This window comes from Grammomys surdaster, unplaced genomic scaffold (genome assembly GCF_004785775.1).
Source record: "Grammomys surdaster isolate TR1022 unplaced genomic scaffold, NIH_TR_1.0 173, whole genome shotgun sequence".
NCBI lineage: Eukaryota > Metazoa > Chordata > Mammalia > Rodentia > Muridae > Grammomys > Grammomys surdaster.
Window position 1 is genome coordinate 2,905,245 of NW_021604621.1, and position 16,667 is coordinate 2,921,911.

Below are 16,667 nucleotides of genomic sequence, written 5' to 3' on the forward strand. Positions count from 1 at the left end.
AGAGAGAGAGAGAGAGAGAGCCAGAGAGAGCAAGAAAGGAGGACGAAGTGTGAGGTGGGAGCATATGGACCAAGAGAGAAGACCAAGAGCCAAGAGAGCAAATGGTTGAAATGACAGAGTTACGTAGCAATGAGAAGCTTGGGGCAGGGAAGCAGGAGCCCTGTAAGAAGAGCTGCGTGTGAGGAGGAGCCAGGATGTCGCCAAGGAACTCTGAACTAGGTACTTGCTGAGCAGGCCTAGAAGTCAGCATGGGCTATTGATATGCAAATAGACATCACATTTGTCCTGAGGGTTTTTTTGTTTATTTGTTTTGCTTTTGTTTGTTTTGTTTTTGGGTTTCTTTTTTGGGGGAGGGGTTGGTTTTTGTTTTTGTTTTTGTTTTTGACCTGACTTCTGTATCAAAACAAGTATCATTGACATTTATGACTCCAATTGTGAAGTCATGAGTCAAGCAATTTCTATCTTGGGGAGTTTAGCTGTGCCCACCAGTTATTGAAAGGGTCACCAGAGCTCGGCTTTTTGACTATTTACACCCTACTACAGAAGGATACTAAGGGTCACAAGAGCCACATCCAAAACCCAACTCTTTATCTCCTGTTGTATGAAACTCTGCCTTAATTGGAGGTGGCTCTAGGGAGGGGTTAGAGTATATACCAAGGGGGAACAAGGAAAAGCAGGCTGAATTTACAAGGCTACCGGAAAGCCCTCCTCTGCAGGGTAATGGTTTTCCAAGTGCTGAAAGCCCAAAGTCCCTGGAGGCACGGGCAGGTAAAGCACTGAGCACGAATGTCTCTCAGTTACTTTCACTACTGTAATCTTTGCCCCCGTTCTTGTAAGTCTTACAGATTTAGGTTGAAGTCTCCAAGAAGACCTTTTGTTTCGATGCCCTCTGTGCCTCTTACATTCAACACTGTGATGGATGGATATTCTGACCTTCCTTGTTCCTCTTTCACATGTAGGCAATGCCATAGCCAATGGCCTGGGGGTGAGGATCTTGGGAGAGCTGCCCCATCTTCTCATCCTCTACTTTTGCTTCTTTTAACTATCTGAAAGGCAATCTTCCAGCACTCACCACCCTCAACCTCCCACCCCAGACCTTCTCAGCCCTCAGCCCCCCCAACCCACCTCATCCCACCCTCACACATAGCCAGCTCTCTTCCCTCCCCCTGTGGCAAAGGATTCCTGCTCTGAAGTGAGTCACCATTCACTAAGAAACCGCTTTTCTGTGTCATCAGTGTTAACACAAGGTGTTTTTTAAAGGGTGAAGAGATGGGAAAAGGACAGGCATAATGAATGGAACAAAGTGAACACCCGGAAAACCAGAGGGCTGTTTCTGGTCTTTTGCTTTCTATTTGCCTGGAGGGGAAATGTGTTAGGCAGCCTTCCATTTGCTGAGAGAGAGAGAGAGAGAGAGAGAGAGAGAGAGAGAGAGAGAGAGAGAGAGAGACTTGTAAAGGCTCCCACAGACCTAAATAAGTATAATCTAAGCCTTGGAAGTTAACAATACTGCTGAAACAATGTATACAGGTAATTGAAGTCCAAAGGCAATGTAGAAACTCCATGACAGTTATGAAACAGTGCATTCGAGAGTCCACTTTCTTATAGGACCCAGGACCACCAGCCCAGGGTTGGCACAACTCACAATGGATTAGACACTCCCCCATCAATCACTAATTAAGAAAATACCCTACAGGCTTGCCTACAGCCCAATCTTATGGAGGTATTGTCTCAAGTGTGGCTCCATCCTCACTGATAATGATAGCTTGTGTCAAGTTGGCATAAAGGTAACTAGTATCCAGAGGACCCCAATTCAGTTCCCAGCACCTGCATTGGGAAGCTCACAACCAGCTGTAACTCTAGTTCTAAGGGATCTGGCACTCTCTTCTGATCTTTGAGTACTCCAGGCACGGACACAGTCCATTTATATACATGCAGTCAAACATTCATACACATCTTTGAAATAATAATAATAAAGTCATTATTATTTTTAAGATTTACTAATTTATTTAAAATTTATTTTTATTGTTTTTGATTGTATGCATGCATGTGTCTGTGTGTTTCTGTATGAGTATGTATATATTATTGAAGGTGCTTGCAGAGGCCTGAGGTGTTAGAACCCCTGGAGCTGGAATTGTGAATCCCCTGATATGGGTGCTAGGACTTGAACTCAGATATTAATCTCTGAGCCATCTCTCTGGCCTCCAAATCATCATTATTAAATCAATGTTTTAAGACACATGTGCCATGGGAGTGATCACAGAACTTTCTTTATTGCCTTGCTTGTTCTTTGACTATTTGTGTTTATTGTCTTGCTTGTTCCTTGACTATCTGCATCTATTGTATTGCTAGTTCCTCAACCTAGAACTGACCTTAATACTTGCATGTAATTAAAATGGTATAAAAGCAAAAAAGAGGGGGGATGCGATTTCTGGGGGAAGGTGGAAATGGGGAAAGAAGATGACATCTGAAATGTAAATAAATAAAATATCTAGTAAAAAGACACATGTGCATACAAACGCATGTATCATATGTTTTGTAGTATTATCAGAATACAATGACTTTTTTTTTATTTCATGTATATTGGTGTTTTGCCTGTGTGAGGGTGTCAGATCCCCTGAAACTGGAATTACAGACAGTTCTGAGCTGCCATATGGGTTCTGGGAATTGAACCCCTGTCCTTTGGAAGAGTAATCAGTGTTCCTAACCACTGAGTCATTTCTCCAGCCCCTGATGTATTTTTAATGCCACACCATAGAAATGAAAACCAAGGGTTTCAGGTAAAGTATAATTGCCCCCAAAGGATGTATGCCAAGGAGATACAGAGCCAGAATTTGAGCCTAGGGTTTTGGCACTCGGAGTCCATGTTCTGTAAACACTCTAATCCCCATCAGAAAATGTACTGATGTTTTAAAATGCATGGTCCCTTTGACCGTAAATTAGAGAAAGTCTTTTGATGAGCTGTGTCCTTCCATAGCAAACGTTCTAACATGAACAGGGAAAGAGAAGGAAGGAAAAGTATGAAATGTTGCACATTGTCCTTGCTTATACACCTCTTAAATGGATACACATGACAAGCCTCGGCTAGAATTGGCATAATCTGGTCCGGCAGATGTCTTACCAGCTGGTATCCTAGCTTTGAGAAATCTCTTAAATGCAACCTTCAAGCTGCCAATGTGTTTCTGTGTGTCTGTGGCATGAATGTATCGCTTCCAGTTTCCTAGCCACCCACCATCCTCTCTCACGGAGCAAGATTTTACTGGGTCATTCATGTTCCTGGAAGAAAGTATACAAAATTTGAGCTTTGGAATGAGGTAGCTCTTTTGGGAAGAGACAGCGAAGCCGGGAATGACTCACAAGTGAGAAGTAAGTTTGACTGGTCTGAACATTCTGTCTGGTGCAATCGACCAGTGATAGAGTAAGCAGGGAGTCTGTCGCCACCCTCATCTTCAGAAACAAAAGCTCTCTAACGTATCTATTATGGCCTCCTCTGAAATGAAGTTATTCATCAGAAAGCCTCTGGGATTGATTCCTGGATAAAATTACATGTGTATTCAGAATCACAGTGTAGAAGCAGGATATACTAACGTTCCTTGGCTTTGTTAGCACAGTCCAGGAACTGTATTATGAAATATTCAATGATAGATGAGTTCCCAGAACACAGCTACTCTACTTGCGGAGAAATAATACTCACTGAAACACAGCCTCACCGGGATGCAAAGTAGATAACTGCCCAACACTCACACAGCTGTCATATGGTAGAGAAAACTGGGATCTACACAAGCTGGATGAACAGAAAAAGGTGTGATCAATGCATCATAATTTTAAGACATAGATTACAGTTTCTTGGAGAAACTTGCAATAAATAAGATATGAGGTATACCACAGTTAGTACTATGGGCATTTGTTCTACAAAAGAGTCTTGGGAGGACCAAGGTACACAGAATGTCAGGCAGAAACTACAGGTCAAAGGGCAAATTATATGTGGAGGATAAATGATTCTAATCATTTGAGGCATAGATCTGCATATATAATTGTGTACAGATATGCAACTTGAGGCCAATCTATGGTTACCATAAAGATTATTAACAGTTGCTGGATGTGATAGCACATATCTTTAATTCCAGCACTAGGGAGGCAGAGGCAGGCAGATCTCTGTGAGTTCGAGGCCAGCATGGTTTATAGAGTAAGTGCCAGGACAGCCAAGGGTACGCAGCTTAACCCTGTCTCTGGAAACAAACAACATACAATGAATGTTTAACAATTAGCATGTAGAAGAAGAAAATTCAAAATGCTTACTGACCACTCACTGTAGATTTTTATAATTTGCACAGAGCTATGTTAATCTAGCCTTGATGTTCATTACAAAAAAAAAAAAAAAAAAAAAAGACGTGTGACCATCTTACCATCTTCAAAGGGAAGAGATTTAAAAAGATAGGAACTAAGAATATAGGAAGCGAAGTCGTCCTAAAATGAAGACAGGGAAGGTTGGTGCTCTTATTTGCTCTGCTCTGATCTTGATCTAAAGGGTTATTAAACTAATTGTTTGTCCCGTTGTTCTACATTTTCTGTCTTGTGGACTAAAGGTTTGAAGTCTGTGGTTTTAGAGATCCTTTGAGATTATGGGCAACATTTTCTGTGTGTTTAGGGATGTGTACACAGATTTCCCCCCCCCCCCATCATAGGAAGTGATTGTTCCTCTTTTTGTATCATTTAGGTAATCATTATAACATTAGTTGGTATTTTTACCTTTCACCATGACATATGTCCTACCAATGTATCAAGCTATATACTTTTGGTAAGAAGAGACTCCATGGGATAAAACACAGAAGTTTCAGAGTTAATGCTAGCTAGTATACTTCACTAATGTCTGGATCTTGTATTCTAGAAAGAATTGGGATTAAAAAAAAAAAACACCAAACCTTCTTATTGGTTCTTTGTTTCACACCATGTACCTCAGTTCCACTCATTTTCCCCTCCCCTTTGTATCCACCCTCCACACTTGTAACACTCCCCCCCCCAACAGAAGAGACCATCTCCTTGTGGAAGCTGTAGTGTGTCACAGTGTGTCCTACAGTATACCCTTTTGTCCATACTTCTTTGCTTTCAAGTATGAGTCATTGGTCTGGTGTAATGCCTCTGGCTTCTGATACTCTATCAATAGTGGAATCTCACTGGGACTCCTCTCAGATATCCTATTGTTGCCCTGTAGTTTTGGATCTGTAGGACCTGCAGCCCCTTCATGCACTCCAGCAGTTCATTGTTGAGGTGGGTCAATTCACAGTCCTGCATCTGGGCCTGGGAGATATCTGAGCTAGTCAACCCTGGTGTCCTGCTCTCAGGCCTTAGGGCCTGTTCACTGGTAATGCATGCAACTAGGGCCAGCTCTACCCTGCTGTCTAGGTGAGTTCCATGGCCAGCTCTCCTGAATGTTGCACCCAGTGAGGGACATGGCTAGTTCCTTCCACTCTTATAACCCCAGAGCCGGCTGTTGTACCTGCCATAGGTGTCAAGGAATAAGAGGATGGTGTCTCTCTCTTTTATGCACCACCACACAGCAGACAAGAGTCCGGGTCCAATCTCCTGTGCTTACACACTTGGGCCAGGTCACCTCAACCCCCATTTTCAGGGCCACCTCTACTGTGCTACCCAGGGGAAGTGCAGGGCCTGCTCTCCCAAGTGCTGCAGCAAGTGAGGGACAGGACAAGCTCTCCAGATTTCATGATCTCAGGGCCAGCTCTCCTGCCTGCCATAGGTGTGTGTGTGTTTGTTGCGGCAGGGGCGGGGGGGAGAGCAGTCATCTTTCCCTCATCCATGTCACGGCACAGCAGACAAGTTTCAGCAGAGAAGTTGTGTGACCAGTTCGCCCATGTTCACACCCTAGGGGCTGGCAAACTAGTACCCCTGCCATCAGGGTCAACTCTGCTGTGCTGTCCAGGTGAGGTTCAAGGCCTGTTCTCCCCAACTGCTGCCGAAGGTAAAGGACAGAGCCAAATCTCCTGCTCTCATGACCTCAGGGCCAGGTTTCCTGCCTGATGTAGGTGGTGAGGGGTTAGGGGGGAAAGAAGGTTATCTCTTCCCAAGTCCGTGCCCCCTCCCACGGCATGGTAGGGCCAAGCCTTCTACATTCTTATCCTCAGGGACCAGCTCACCTGGAACTCCTGCAATGTGTGGGGGCCGACTCTCCCACGTACTGCAGCTGGCTAGGGGTGGAGTCAGCTCTCTTGCCCTCAGGGACATCTCCTGTGTTGTCCAGGTGAGGGGTGGGGCCAGTTTTGCACAGCTCTCAGAAGCCAACATGTCCCCCCCCCCCCAAGTGTCAGCCCAGACCAGGGAAGTCTGCCTGGCCTTTGGTGATAACAGAACCCTGCTGAAGCAGGGACACAGACTCAGACATGGCCCTTGGTGGCAGCACAGGCCAGAACCCCACCAAGCGGCATCACAGGCTACTCACATCAGGCTGTTCCTCACTCCCCTCGTGTCTCCAGTTCTGCCTCTCTTCATTGTGCCCACATCCTTCTGTTCCTCTTTCTGTTCCGTTTCTCCACCACTTACTTGCTCCTCTTAGAGATGCCAGACACTCTTAGAGTGTCTGGGGTTGTCTCAGGAGTGATCTCAGGAGTGCTATGCCCTGATTTTGCATTATGTCGCCAGGCAGGGGTCATGGCTGGAATGGTCTGCTCTCCAAGGCCTGCGTGGCACTCAACCAGTGGTCTTCTTAGGCAAACTCCCTGTCAAGGCCACATGGTGCAGGTTTGGTGGTCATCTCAGGCTTGCTTCTTACCTGGCCTACCCCAGTGGCTCAATGCAAGGGTCATCTTTGTCAGGCTCATTTTTGTACAGAACTTTTAGCCCCAGGAGGGGATTCTTGTAGTCCCTGGCTTTTTTCTAGTCTTGAGGTTTTGTTGGGGCCTGCTGGACACTGTACTTGTGGTCTTCTCAGGCTAGCTTTGTGATCACTGTCTCAGGCTTGATTTTTTTTTCAAGGAATGTTAGGCTATGTCAGATGTTCGCAAATCTGAATACTCAGCATAGAAATAGCCTCTCTCCTCTCTGCCACCTATTGAAGCACATGTGACACAGTAGCCCATACCTGCGACACTTGTCAGGGCAGAAAGAATCATTTTATTACACTTATGTATTTAGTGTGGTTATGTGTGTGCATACTCATGCCATGGTTCTTGAGTAGAGGTCAGAGGCCGACATATGAGAGTCAGTTCTCTCCTACCATAGGGACCTGGTAATTGAACCCAGATTGTCAGGCTTGGTGGCAGGAGCCTTTTCCTCTGCTGAGCCATGTTGCTGGCCCAGATGGAATAATTTGTCCTGTTAAGTGGCATCATATAATGTCTGATTGGGGGAAAGAAAGACTATTTTTTAATGTCCACCTCAAAATCACCTCCTATGTGGTAGGTCAAATTATTTACTAATTGATTTGACAAATGCTGTTAAATAAGTGTATCTATTATATGTGTATACATTATATTGCTCCATAAGATCCACAAAGAATTATGTTCTACATTTTCTGGATGGGGAAATGGTAGAATTCACAGATACTTCGGAGTGGCTAGTTGACCAAGTTCAGAAGTAAATATTATGTTAGGGTTTTGAATCCTGACCGTATCTAACTCAAATTTACAATAGAGAAGTCTAGAAGGCACAATGTTTGACTTAATGTCATAAATAACAAGGTGTTGAGAAGTACCCAGGGCTTCCTCAGGCCTCTGTTCTCTGGATAAGGCTATCCGAAGATCCAGTACCCAGAGCTTGCATCTGGAGCTCTTGTAAGCCACCTGGCCCTGCTCACTTTTCTTCTCCAGGCAAGCCATGCCCCTATGATCTTGTTTCCAGCACCACTGAGAATATTAGATTACAGGATTCCTGGGTGAAGGAACAAAAGTCTCTGCCAACATGCCAGCCACTCTACTGAGTCCTCCAAGACAGAATTTCCTAGTAGAGCAGACAGAAAAAGGTCAGCTACTTGTGCCATTATTGGTTGCCACCCCATTTTGGCCAACCACCAAGTTGTGATTGAGAAGTCTGGCTTTTTGTTCCAAGTTTCTAATTAGTCTCTTTCCCCTTTAGCCATTCTGTGGAAACCTTAGAGAACATTTGATGCCGATTTGTTTGTTGGTCATTTTTTTCTTTTTCTGTCATTGTTGCTTTGGTTTGATTTTTTGAGACAGGGTCTCACTAATTCTTGCTTGTCTGGAGTTTACTACGTGAACCAGACTGGCCTTAAACTCACAGAGATTTGCCTGCCTCTGTCTTTTGATTGCTGTGATTAACAGTGTGTGACTCTGCTTTCTTAAATTAGGGCTGCTTTCAGGCCAAGTCATTCCTCTTCATATGAGATCTTATAAGGTCCTTAAGATCAAAGAGCTAATGAGTATCAGGGTGACCTGGGATTGCACGTGGTAAAGACATGAGGGCATCTGCTCCAGGCCCTTCCTCAGATCAAAGGAGTTTTATGCTGCTGCAGATCATTCAGGGCTTTCAGTCTCTGTCCCATACAAAGTAACATTAAAAGATAGCACGTTACCATGGCATCACATACTCTTAAGGTCATAGTCATATGCCCACACTCCTACCATGGCCACAACAGCCTCAGAAGAAGTGACATTCTTCTGTCCCTTACATACAGTAGCAATCCCGATTTCATTTGCCCAGTGTTGGTTCTGTGCCTGCACAGTTGCCTGACATCTCCCACATCTGTTTTCTAAACACAACTTCAGAAGAGTAAAGATCTCTTACTTTTCTGCTCCCTTGTTTTCATAACATGAAAATGGTGGGGGTTACTAAGCAATGCCTTTAAAGAGTCTACTTAGAGCAGACTAATCACATGGTGAATAATGGAGAAGTCAGCAGACACTTTCAGTCCTATGTGGTAGGCTAGTATGTGGCCACAGCAGTCAGAAGGCCGAGGTAGGACAATTGAGAGTTCAAGAGCAGCTTGGACCCCATAGTGCAGGAGTTCTCAACTTTCCTAATGCTATGACCCTTTGATACAGTTCCTCATGTTGTAGTGACCCTCAGCCATAAAATTATTTTCATTACTACCTCATAATTGTAATTTTGCTACTGTTATGAATCATTATGTAAATATCTGATATATGACACCCCCCCCCCAAAAAAAGGGGTCATGACTCAGTTTGAAAACCACTGCTGCAGTGAATTCCAGCAGGCCATCCTGGCCTACCTAGTGGGAGCTTATTTAAAAACAAAATACATCTCCTGAGTTTAAAAGATCACGTATATTTTTGGATGTTTTCCGATGATACAGTTCTATTACCATACTGGTGAGAAGGTCCTACTGACTGTAACACAGACACACAGACACACACAATATCACACTATATATATATATATATGTGACAACATATATAGAATGACTACTATATTTATCCTTGGAAACATGAACAAACAATCCAAGAGCATTCCCTGCTAAGCTGACAATCTTGAAAAACCCAGTCATTTGTTTGTAGATACCTATGCTATCAGATATTTGCATTCTAGATATGGTAGACACTCTTGTTTTCCTGCTAGTAACAACTTCAGTCTTCTATACCCTAGCTCTCATGGTTACTACTATCATTACCCAGAGTGCCTAGAGGAGATTGACAGATATATATATATATATGCTCATCATTTGGCCAGGATCTGATTTTCAAACTTAGCTGTCTGGATAACTTCATAGAAAACAGGAATTCAATGCTATGTATTTTGAGAGAGGAAAACTAGCCTGCCTTTCAGGACCTATTGCTTTACAGTTATGTTTTCTAAAAATAAACCTGAGGGGATAGAATTTAGATATGATACCTTTAGCAGTCTTAAAATTTCTACATCATCATAGGGATACTGTAGCCAAAGTGCTGCACTTCATCCTGGTAGTAGTCACAATTAGACTCTTATAACTAGCAAATAAATTTAAATTCCATTGTCTGGACTTGGTTCTTCAAATCAACACACAGTTATCACAAGACGCATTAATTGCTGAATATAGGTCTGCAGAGGTATTTGCTCTAGTCTTTATATATTTTATTTTTTCCTGTTTTTTTTCTTCTTTTCCCTACAGTGCTGGGGGTGAAACTCTGGACTCTATTGAGAACATGCTAGGATCTACTACTGAACTATAAGCCTTTGCTCACATATTTTCCTGGTCTCTGCTTCTCTATTTGTTTTTGTTTGTCACTCCTCCCATCACCAACAAACAGGTCAGAATAAATAAGTCAGTTTCTAATGTCTACATGGAAAATCCATCTGAACATCCTCCTTAGCATGTGACTCAGAGACTATTCAATAGAACTTACCCTGGACTTGTAAAAGAAGTGTTACTAAGTCTGCTTCAGAGAAGTCTTTCTGGATGAGTTGCACAGTTAGTAAAGGAAATATTTTTAAATAGAAAAGCCCAGATTCTCCAACTTCAGACATAAGGGATTATTTGTTTATCTACGGTGCTGATAAACCTGTGTCTTACACTTATCAAATGCAAGAACAGTGAGTTTTTCCAAAGAAAATTGCATTTTTAATACTAAGTGCATATTATTTTAAAATATGAATCCAACATACATAATCCTTTGTACTTAACAAAGATCCCAGAGGCATTTCATTGCAAAGTATGAACTTTAATGTTTAAATTTACATTTACTCAGTTGAAAACAAAGGTTCAGAAATTCTGGCTAAAACAGATTAGTTTCTTTCTTTCTTTTTCCTTTCTTTCTTCACTTTACATCTCAATAGAACTCCCTCCCTCCTCTCTTCCCAGTCCTCTCGAAAATGCCTCCCCTCATTACCCCCATGGGTACCAACCTGCTCTGGCACATCAAGTCTCATCAGGACTAAGAGCATCCTCCCACTGAGCCCAGCCAAGGCAGCCCAGCTAGGGGAAGGGGATCCACAGGCAGGCACCAGAGTCAGGGACAGCCCCAACTTCATTTCTTAGGGGATTCACATGAAGGCCAAGCTGCATAACTGTTATACATGTGCAGAGGGATAGGTCAGTCCCATGCATACTCTCTGGTTGGCAATTCAGTCTCTAAGAGCCCCAAGGGTCCAGGTGAGTTGACTCTGTGGGTTTTATTGTGGGGTCCTTGATCTCTCAGGCTCCCTAGTAACACTTCACAGGATCAAAAGGTACCCACTTACTCTGCTGTACTATTTTTATCAGGACGAGGACCACTATGGAAAAGTAGGGGAAAGTTCAAATGACATCTGCGTAAGGTTTGTTCAGGAGTTCAATCTTGGGACATGCTCTTTGCTTTCATAAGCTCATTGTGCAACGCCACAATTCCAGAGAGGTGGCTGCTGGATAAATGTCAGGGGGCGGGGCTTCCCTTCATGTGTGATGTGGAGGAGTTCTGTTTGCTTTACACAGCTTAAGTTCCAGGAAAGGAAAGATGTCTTTACTCCTGAGAAATCCACTTAAATGTAAACTCAGACTGCAGGTTCAGGGGAAAAAATGAGTCATAAAAATCTGTTGACGAGATCTGCTGCTGGGCATCCTGCAAACTGCTTTTGTTTTCAGTGTGTGTGTGTGTGTGTGTGTGTGTGTGTGTGTGTGTGTCTGTGTGTGTGTGTGTGTCTGTGTCTGTGTGGTATAAGGGTGAGGGAATCAGACATGTCCTGGAAAGTTGTGCTTTATGAGCACGTGTGAAACCCCTCCGGTTCTCCTGTTACTTTCTCCACGCTCAGCTCCACCCTCACCTCTAAGCTTTTAGTGAATCAAACCATGAGTCACTTTGCAAAGTTGTCCTTTAGGCTATCCTTAATGCAGTCTGTGGTTTGAACCAGTTAGTAAATTATCCCCAAAACCACAGTGGATGCTTTGCTAGTTCTTCTCACTTGTCTTTTTTTTTTTCCTGAATAGGCTTTGAACAGATAACTTCACTTATGCCAACAGACACATAAGCAGAGTCCTATGAAACAATTTGACACAAAAGATGGTTAAGGGTCTTTATCTTCCCTACCCAACAAATGCCAGGAACCTGTTTTCTCTCTTTTATCCAAGCATCTATTTCAGGGCATTTCTTTATCAGTATATCGCCCCTATGAAACCATGGACCTTAAGTCCTTCTCCATGCCAACCTTGCCCCGCCCCTCAACACACTGTTGATTCAAGTTGATTGTGGTAACTAAACCCTGAGAAGAATCTTAGAAACTAAAAGTGAGGGGAACCTCATAAAGGAGCACCATAAAGCAGAATAACAAGGAGTTAAAGGAAGAAGAAATTGCCATAGCCAAGCAGCCAGCCTTAACTTATCAGCTAATTTAAATGTACCCACAAGCACATAGCTTTCTTTTTAACTTACACAGCTAAAGCTCTAGGTTCTTTGTCCTTCCCTGCCTCTCTCCATTCATCCAGCGCACTAGCTACTTTGTCTCAGACCCCTGCTGCTCAGTGGGAACTCCCAGAGCTTAAGGTCCGGCAATCACTCCATTAGCTATACACTGAGGAAGGTTTGGGTCACTGCCCTTTCAGAAGATTTGCCTAACAGAGGTGGGAGCAGGGGATTGAAAAAAAACCAGAAAAGGTTAGAGGAAAAGATTTGGGGCACTGGAGAAGGAGGGGTACCCTGTGGCATAAAGGAAGCATGATTAAACAGATTAGCTGCTCTTCAATCAGAAAGGCAGGCAGGGCAAGGGAGCCTTAGAAACCTTTACAACCAAGAAGAGCCTCTTCAGTAGAGTGAACAATGAATGTCAAAAGAAAGAAAAGAATTGTTTTGAGGTCTATAAGGTGAGTTGAGATCAACTCAAAAGAAGTCTGATTTTACATAGAAGGAGCACTAGAGAATTCACTGCCACATGAAGCAGCACAAGCAGTCAGTTATGTCACATCTGCAAACGGCCCAGAAAGAATCATTATTGCTAGCCTGTAATTCTAGCATTCTGGAAAAGATATGCAAGACGTCAGGAGTTCGAGAGCAGCCTTACTACATACAAAATTTGAGGCCAGCCTGGATAATGTGAGACACAGCATCGAGTTTCTGCATATTTTTCAGTCCCGTTTCTTTTTCTTTTTGTGACATCTCAGGCTGACCTCAAACTTACTATGCACTAGTTAAGTAGCCAGAGATGACCTTGAACTCTTGGTTCTCCTACCTCTACTTATCAAGTGCCAGTGTCACCAAAGTGTGATTTCCCCATTAAGCCTTTTCCATCTTTGATTTTTTTTCTGTTTGTTTTGACACAGTACTTTACTATCTAACTGAAGCTAAAACTTTTGATTCTCCTGTACCTTGATATCTCTCAAAGGCTGGTGCCACCATAGTTGGCCAACTTTTGGTTCTTAGGCAATGTAGTGAAGATCATATCTCTGGATGTTACACCCAGCGGATCATTATCTTATGCAAAGTTATACTTTCAAAGCATCTTTCAAATAGTTTTCAAGTAATGTTTCTACAGCCTTTTGAGTTACAAATAATGAACTTACAGCTATAAAAGTATTTTGGAGAAACATTTTTGGAAAGGTTGAAAATCTAATTAGGCTGGAATAAAACAAAATCATGATCAAAGAACTAAGATCCTAGAAAAAAAAATTTAAACTACAACACACTTTATCTTTGTTAAAATTAAGCAATCATCAGGCTTGTCAGAAAACATCACTGGTGAATGTAAGCAACATTCACTTAGAAGGTAAGCTGTTCTTCTCAGGGTCACTTCTACAGTGGTAAGGAGCAAATAAAAGGGACCTCAATGGAGGAGTTAGGGGAAGGACTGAAGGAGCTGAAGGGGTTTGCAACCCCATAGGAAGAGTAACAATATCAACCAACCAGATCCCCCAGAGCTCCCGGGGACTAAACCACCAACCAAAGAGTATATATGGAGTGACCAATGGCTCCAGCCACATATACAGCAAAAGATGGCTATGTCGGGCATCAATGGGAGGGTAGGATCTTGGTTCTGTGAAGGCTAGGTGCCCCAGTGTAGGGGAATGCTAGGGCATTGAGGTGGGAGGGGGTGGGTGGGTGAGGGAGCACTCTCATAGAAGTAGGGGGAGGGGTGAGATAGGGGGTTTTCGGAGGAGAAACCAGGAAGGAGGATAACATTTGAAATGTAAATAAATAATATAACCAATAAAAAATAAAAAAATAAAGACAGCTTTTATAACACACACAGAGACAGGGAGGGTGGGAGGGAAGGAAAGAGGGAGGAAGGGAGAGAGAGAGAGAGAGGTCTAGTTTGTGGAAACAATCAAAATAGAGATCCATTTAAGGAGTGCTACCTTTAAGCAATTGAATGCTACTTTGTCACAGTCTCAGAAACACGCCAGCCAGTCAAACAACACTAGAAGATGTATTAACTTCAGAATTGTCCTACACAGATGCAGAATTTTTATGATACCCTAGTAAGGCTGCTTATACTACAAACAGCTATAAAAGGTAATAGAAGACCTTATCTTTCTGGTGACTGCTTTTACTGTAGATAGAACATCTTTTAATTAATGATTTTCATCTAGTTACATGATCTATTATGACATTTACATACATGCATACATACGTACATACATACATACATACATACATATCATTGTACTTTCTTCATATTCTTTTGTTCCCCCTTCCACCTCTTACTAGTCCCCTTCCTCTCTCCAAATCATCACTCACCCTCACCTCCTTTCACATTCTGTGTGTGTGTGTGTGTGTGTGTGTGTGTTTATGACAAATAACATTTACTTTATCCACTAAACTGTTTACAAACACCTAGGGTGATTCCGTAACTCCCTTACTGTGAATGGAGCCACAGAAGAAATGGGCTCCCTTGGCTCTCTCTGTAATAGGCTCAGTTAGGTTTCTTTGCATAGATCCCCAGCAGTTCTGCAGTTACATCATGTGCCAATTCTATTGTTAGTGTCACCTCCACAGTGATTGCCATAGACAAGATTCCCTCATTCTTGTCAGCATGTGATCTTGCTGCTATTTATTTATTTATTTATTTATTTATTTATTTATTTATTCCTCCCAGTCCCTCTTCCCAGAGTTCACTCCCCCAACCCTAGGCTATCAAGTCTCTACAGGACATCCTCTTCCACTGAGGCCAGACAAGGCTGTTTTCTGCTACAAATGTGTAGGGGGTCTTGGACCAGCCCAAGTATGCTCTTGGATTGGTGGCATGGCCTCCCAGGGGTCCAGGTTAGTTGACACTGTTGTTCTTCTCATGGGGCTGCCATCTCCTTCAATTCCTTCAAGCCTTTCCCTCACTCTTCCATAGGGGCCCCCAACCTCCATCCAATGCTTGGCTGTGGGTACCTGCATCTGTCTCAAGTCAGCTGCTGGTAGGGTCTCTCAGGACAGCCATGCTAGGCTCCTGTCTGCAAGCATAACATAGTGTTAGTAATAGTGTCAGAAATTGGTGCTTGCACATGGGATGGATTCCAAGTTGGGGTGGTCACTGGTTGGCCATTCCTTCAGTGTCTGCTCAGTTTTTGTTCCTTCATTTCTTTTAGACAGGAGCAATATTGGGTCAAAAGTTTTGGAGGTAGGTTGGTATACCCATCCCTTCATTGGGGGGTGGGGGATCCTGTCTGGCTACTGGAGGTGATCTCTTCAGGTTCCATATCCCCACTGTTGACATTTCAGCTAAAGTCACCTGCATTGAGTCCTGGGAGCCTACCCCATCCCAGGTCTCTGGCACTTCCTAAAGATACTCCCACCCCAGTAGGTGCATATTTCCATTCATTCTCCTGGCCCTCTGGCCCTCTTTCCTGTCTCTCCTTATATCTGATCCTGCCCCTTTGATTCCCCTCCCCTCCCCTCTTCCACCCAGATCCCTCCCTCCCATGACTATTTTGTTCCCCCAAGTGGAATTAAATGTCCTCACTTGGACCTTTTTTCTTGTTTAACTTCTTTGAATATATAGGGTATGTCATGGGTATTCTGTACTTTTTGGCTAATGTCCACTTATCAGTGAGTATATACCATGCATGTCCTCTGGCGTCTGGGTTACCTTACTCACAAAATACCTCACAAAATACATCATAGGATGATATTTTCTAGTTCCATCCATTTGTCTGCAAAATTCATGATGTCCTTGTTTTTAATAACTGAATATTATGCTATTAAGTAAATGAACCACATTTTATGTATTCATTCTTCGGCTGGGGGACATCTAGGTTGTTTCCAGTTTCTGGCTATTACAAATAAGGCTGCTATGAACATAGAGGAGTACATATCCTTGTAGAATGGTGGAGTATCTTTTGGGTATATGCCCAGGAACGATAGAGCTGAGTCTTCAGGTACAACTATTTCCAATCTTCTGAGAAACCACCAGATTAATTTCCAGACTGATTTTTACAATTTTGCAGTTCTACCAGTAATGGAGAAGTGTTCCTCTTTGCTTTTGATTGCCATTTTGACTAGGGTGAGATATAATCTGAATGTAGTTTTAACTTGCATTCCTGCTATCTAAGGGTGTTGGACATTTTCCTTATCTTTATCAGCCATTTGTATTCCTTCTTCTAAGAACTGTCTGTTTAGTTCATTTGCCAATATATTGATGGAATGATTTGGATATTGCTATTTAATTTGAGCTCTTCCTATATTACATATATATATATTAATTTAATGTCAGATGACACAGCTACCAAAACTGCCCTTATTCTGTATGATGTTTCTCCACTCTGCTGACTTCTTCCTGTGCTGTGCAGAAGCTTTACCATTTTGGTTTGGTAT

At 42.9% G+C, this 16,667-nt stretch overlaps 1 non-coding gene across 1 annotated transcript; it reads right to left on the reverse strand.

The window, feature by feature from the left end:
- Positions 1 to 6,985: 6,985 nt before the first annotated feature.
- Positions 6,986 to 7,112, reverse strand: LOC114621266. The gene has a single exon (XR_003711403.1). It is a non-coding gene; the product is annotated as a small nucleolar RNA SNORA17 (small nucleolar RNA).
- Between the last annotated feature and the right edge of the window lie 9,555 nt (positions 7,113 to 16,667).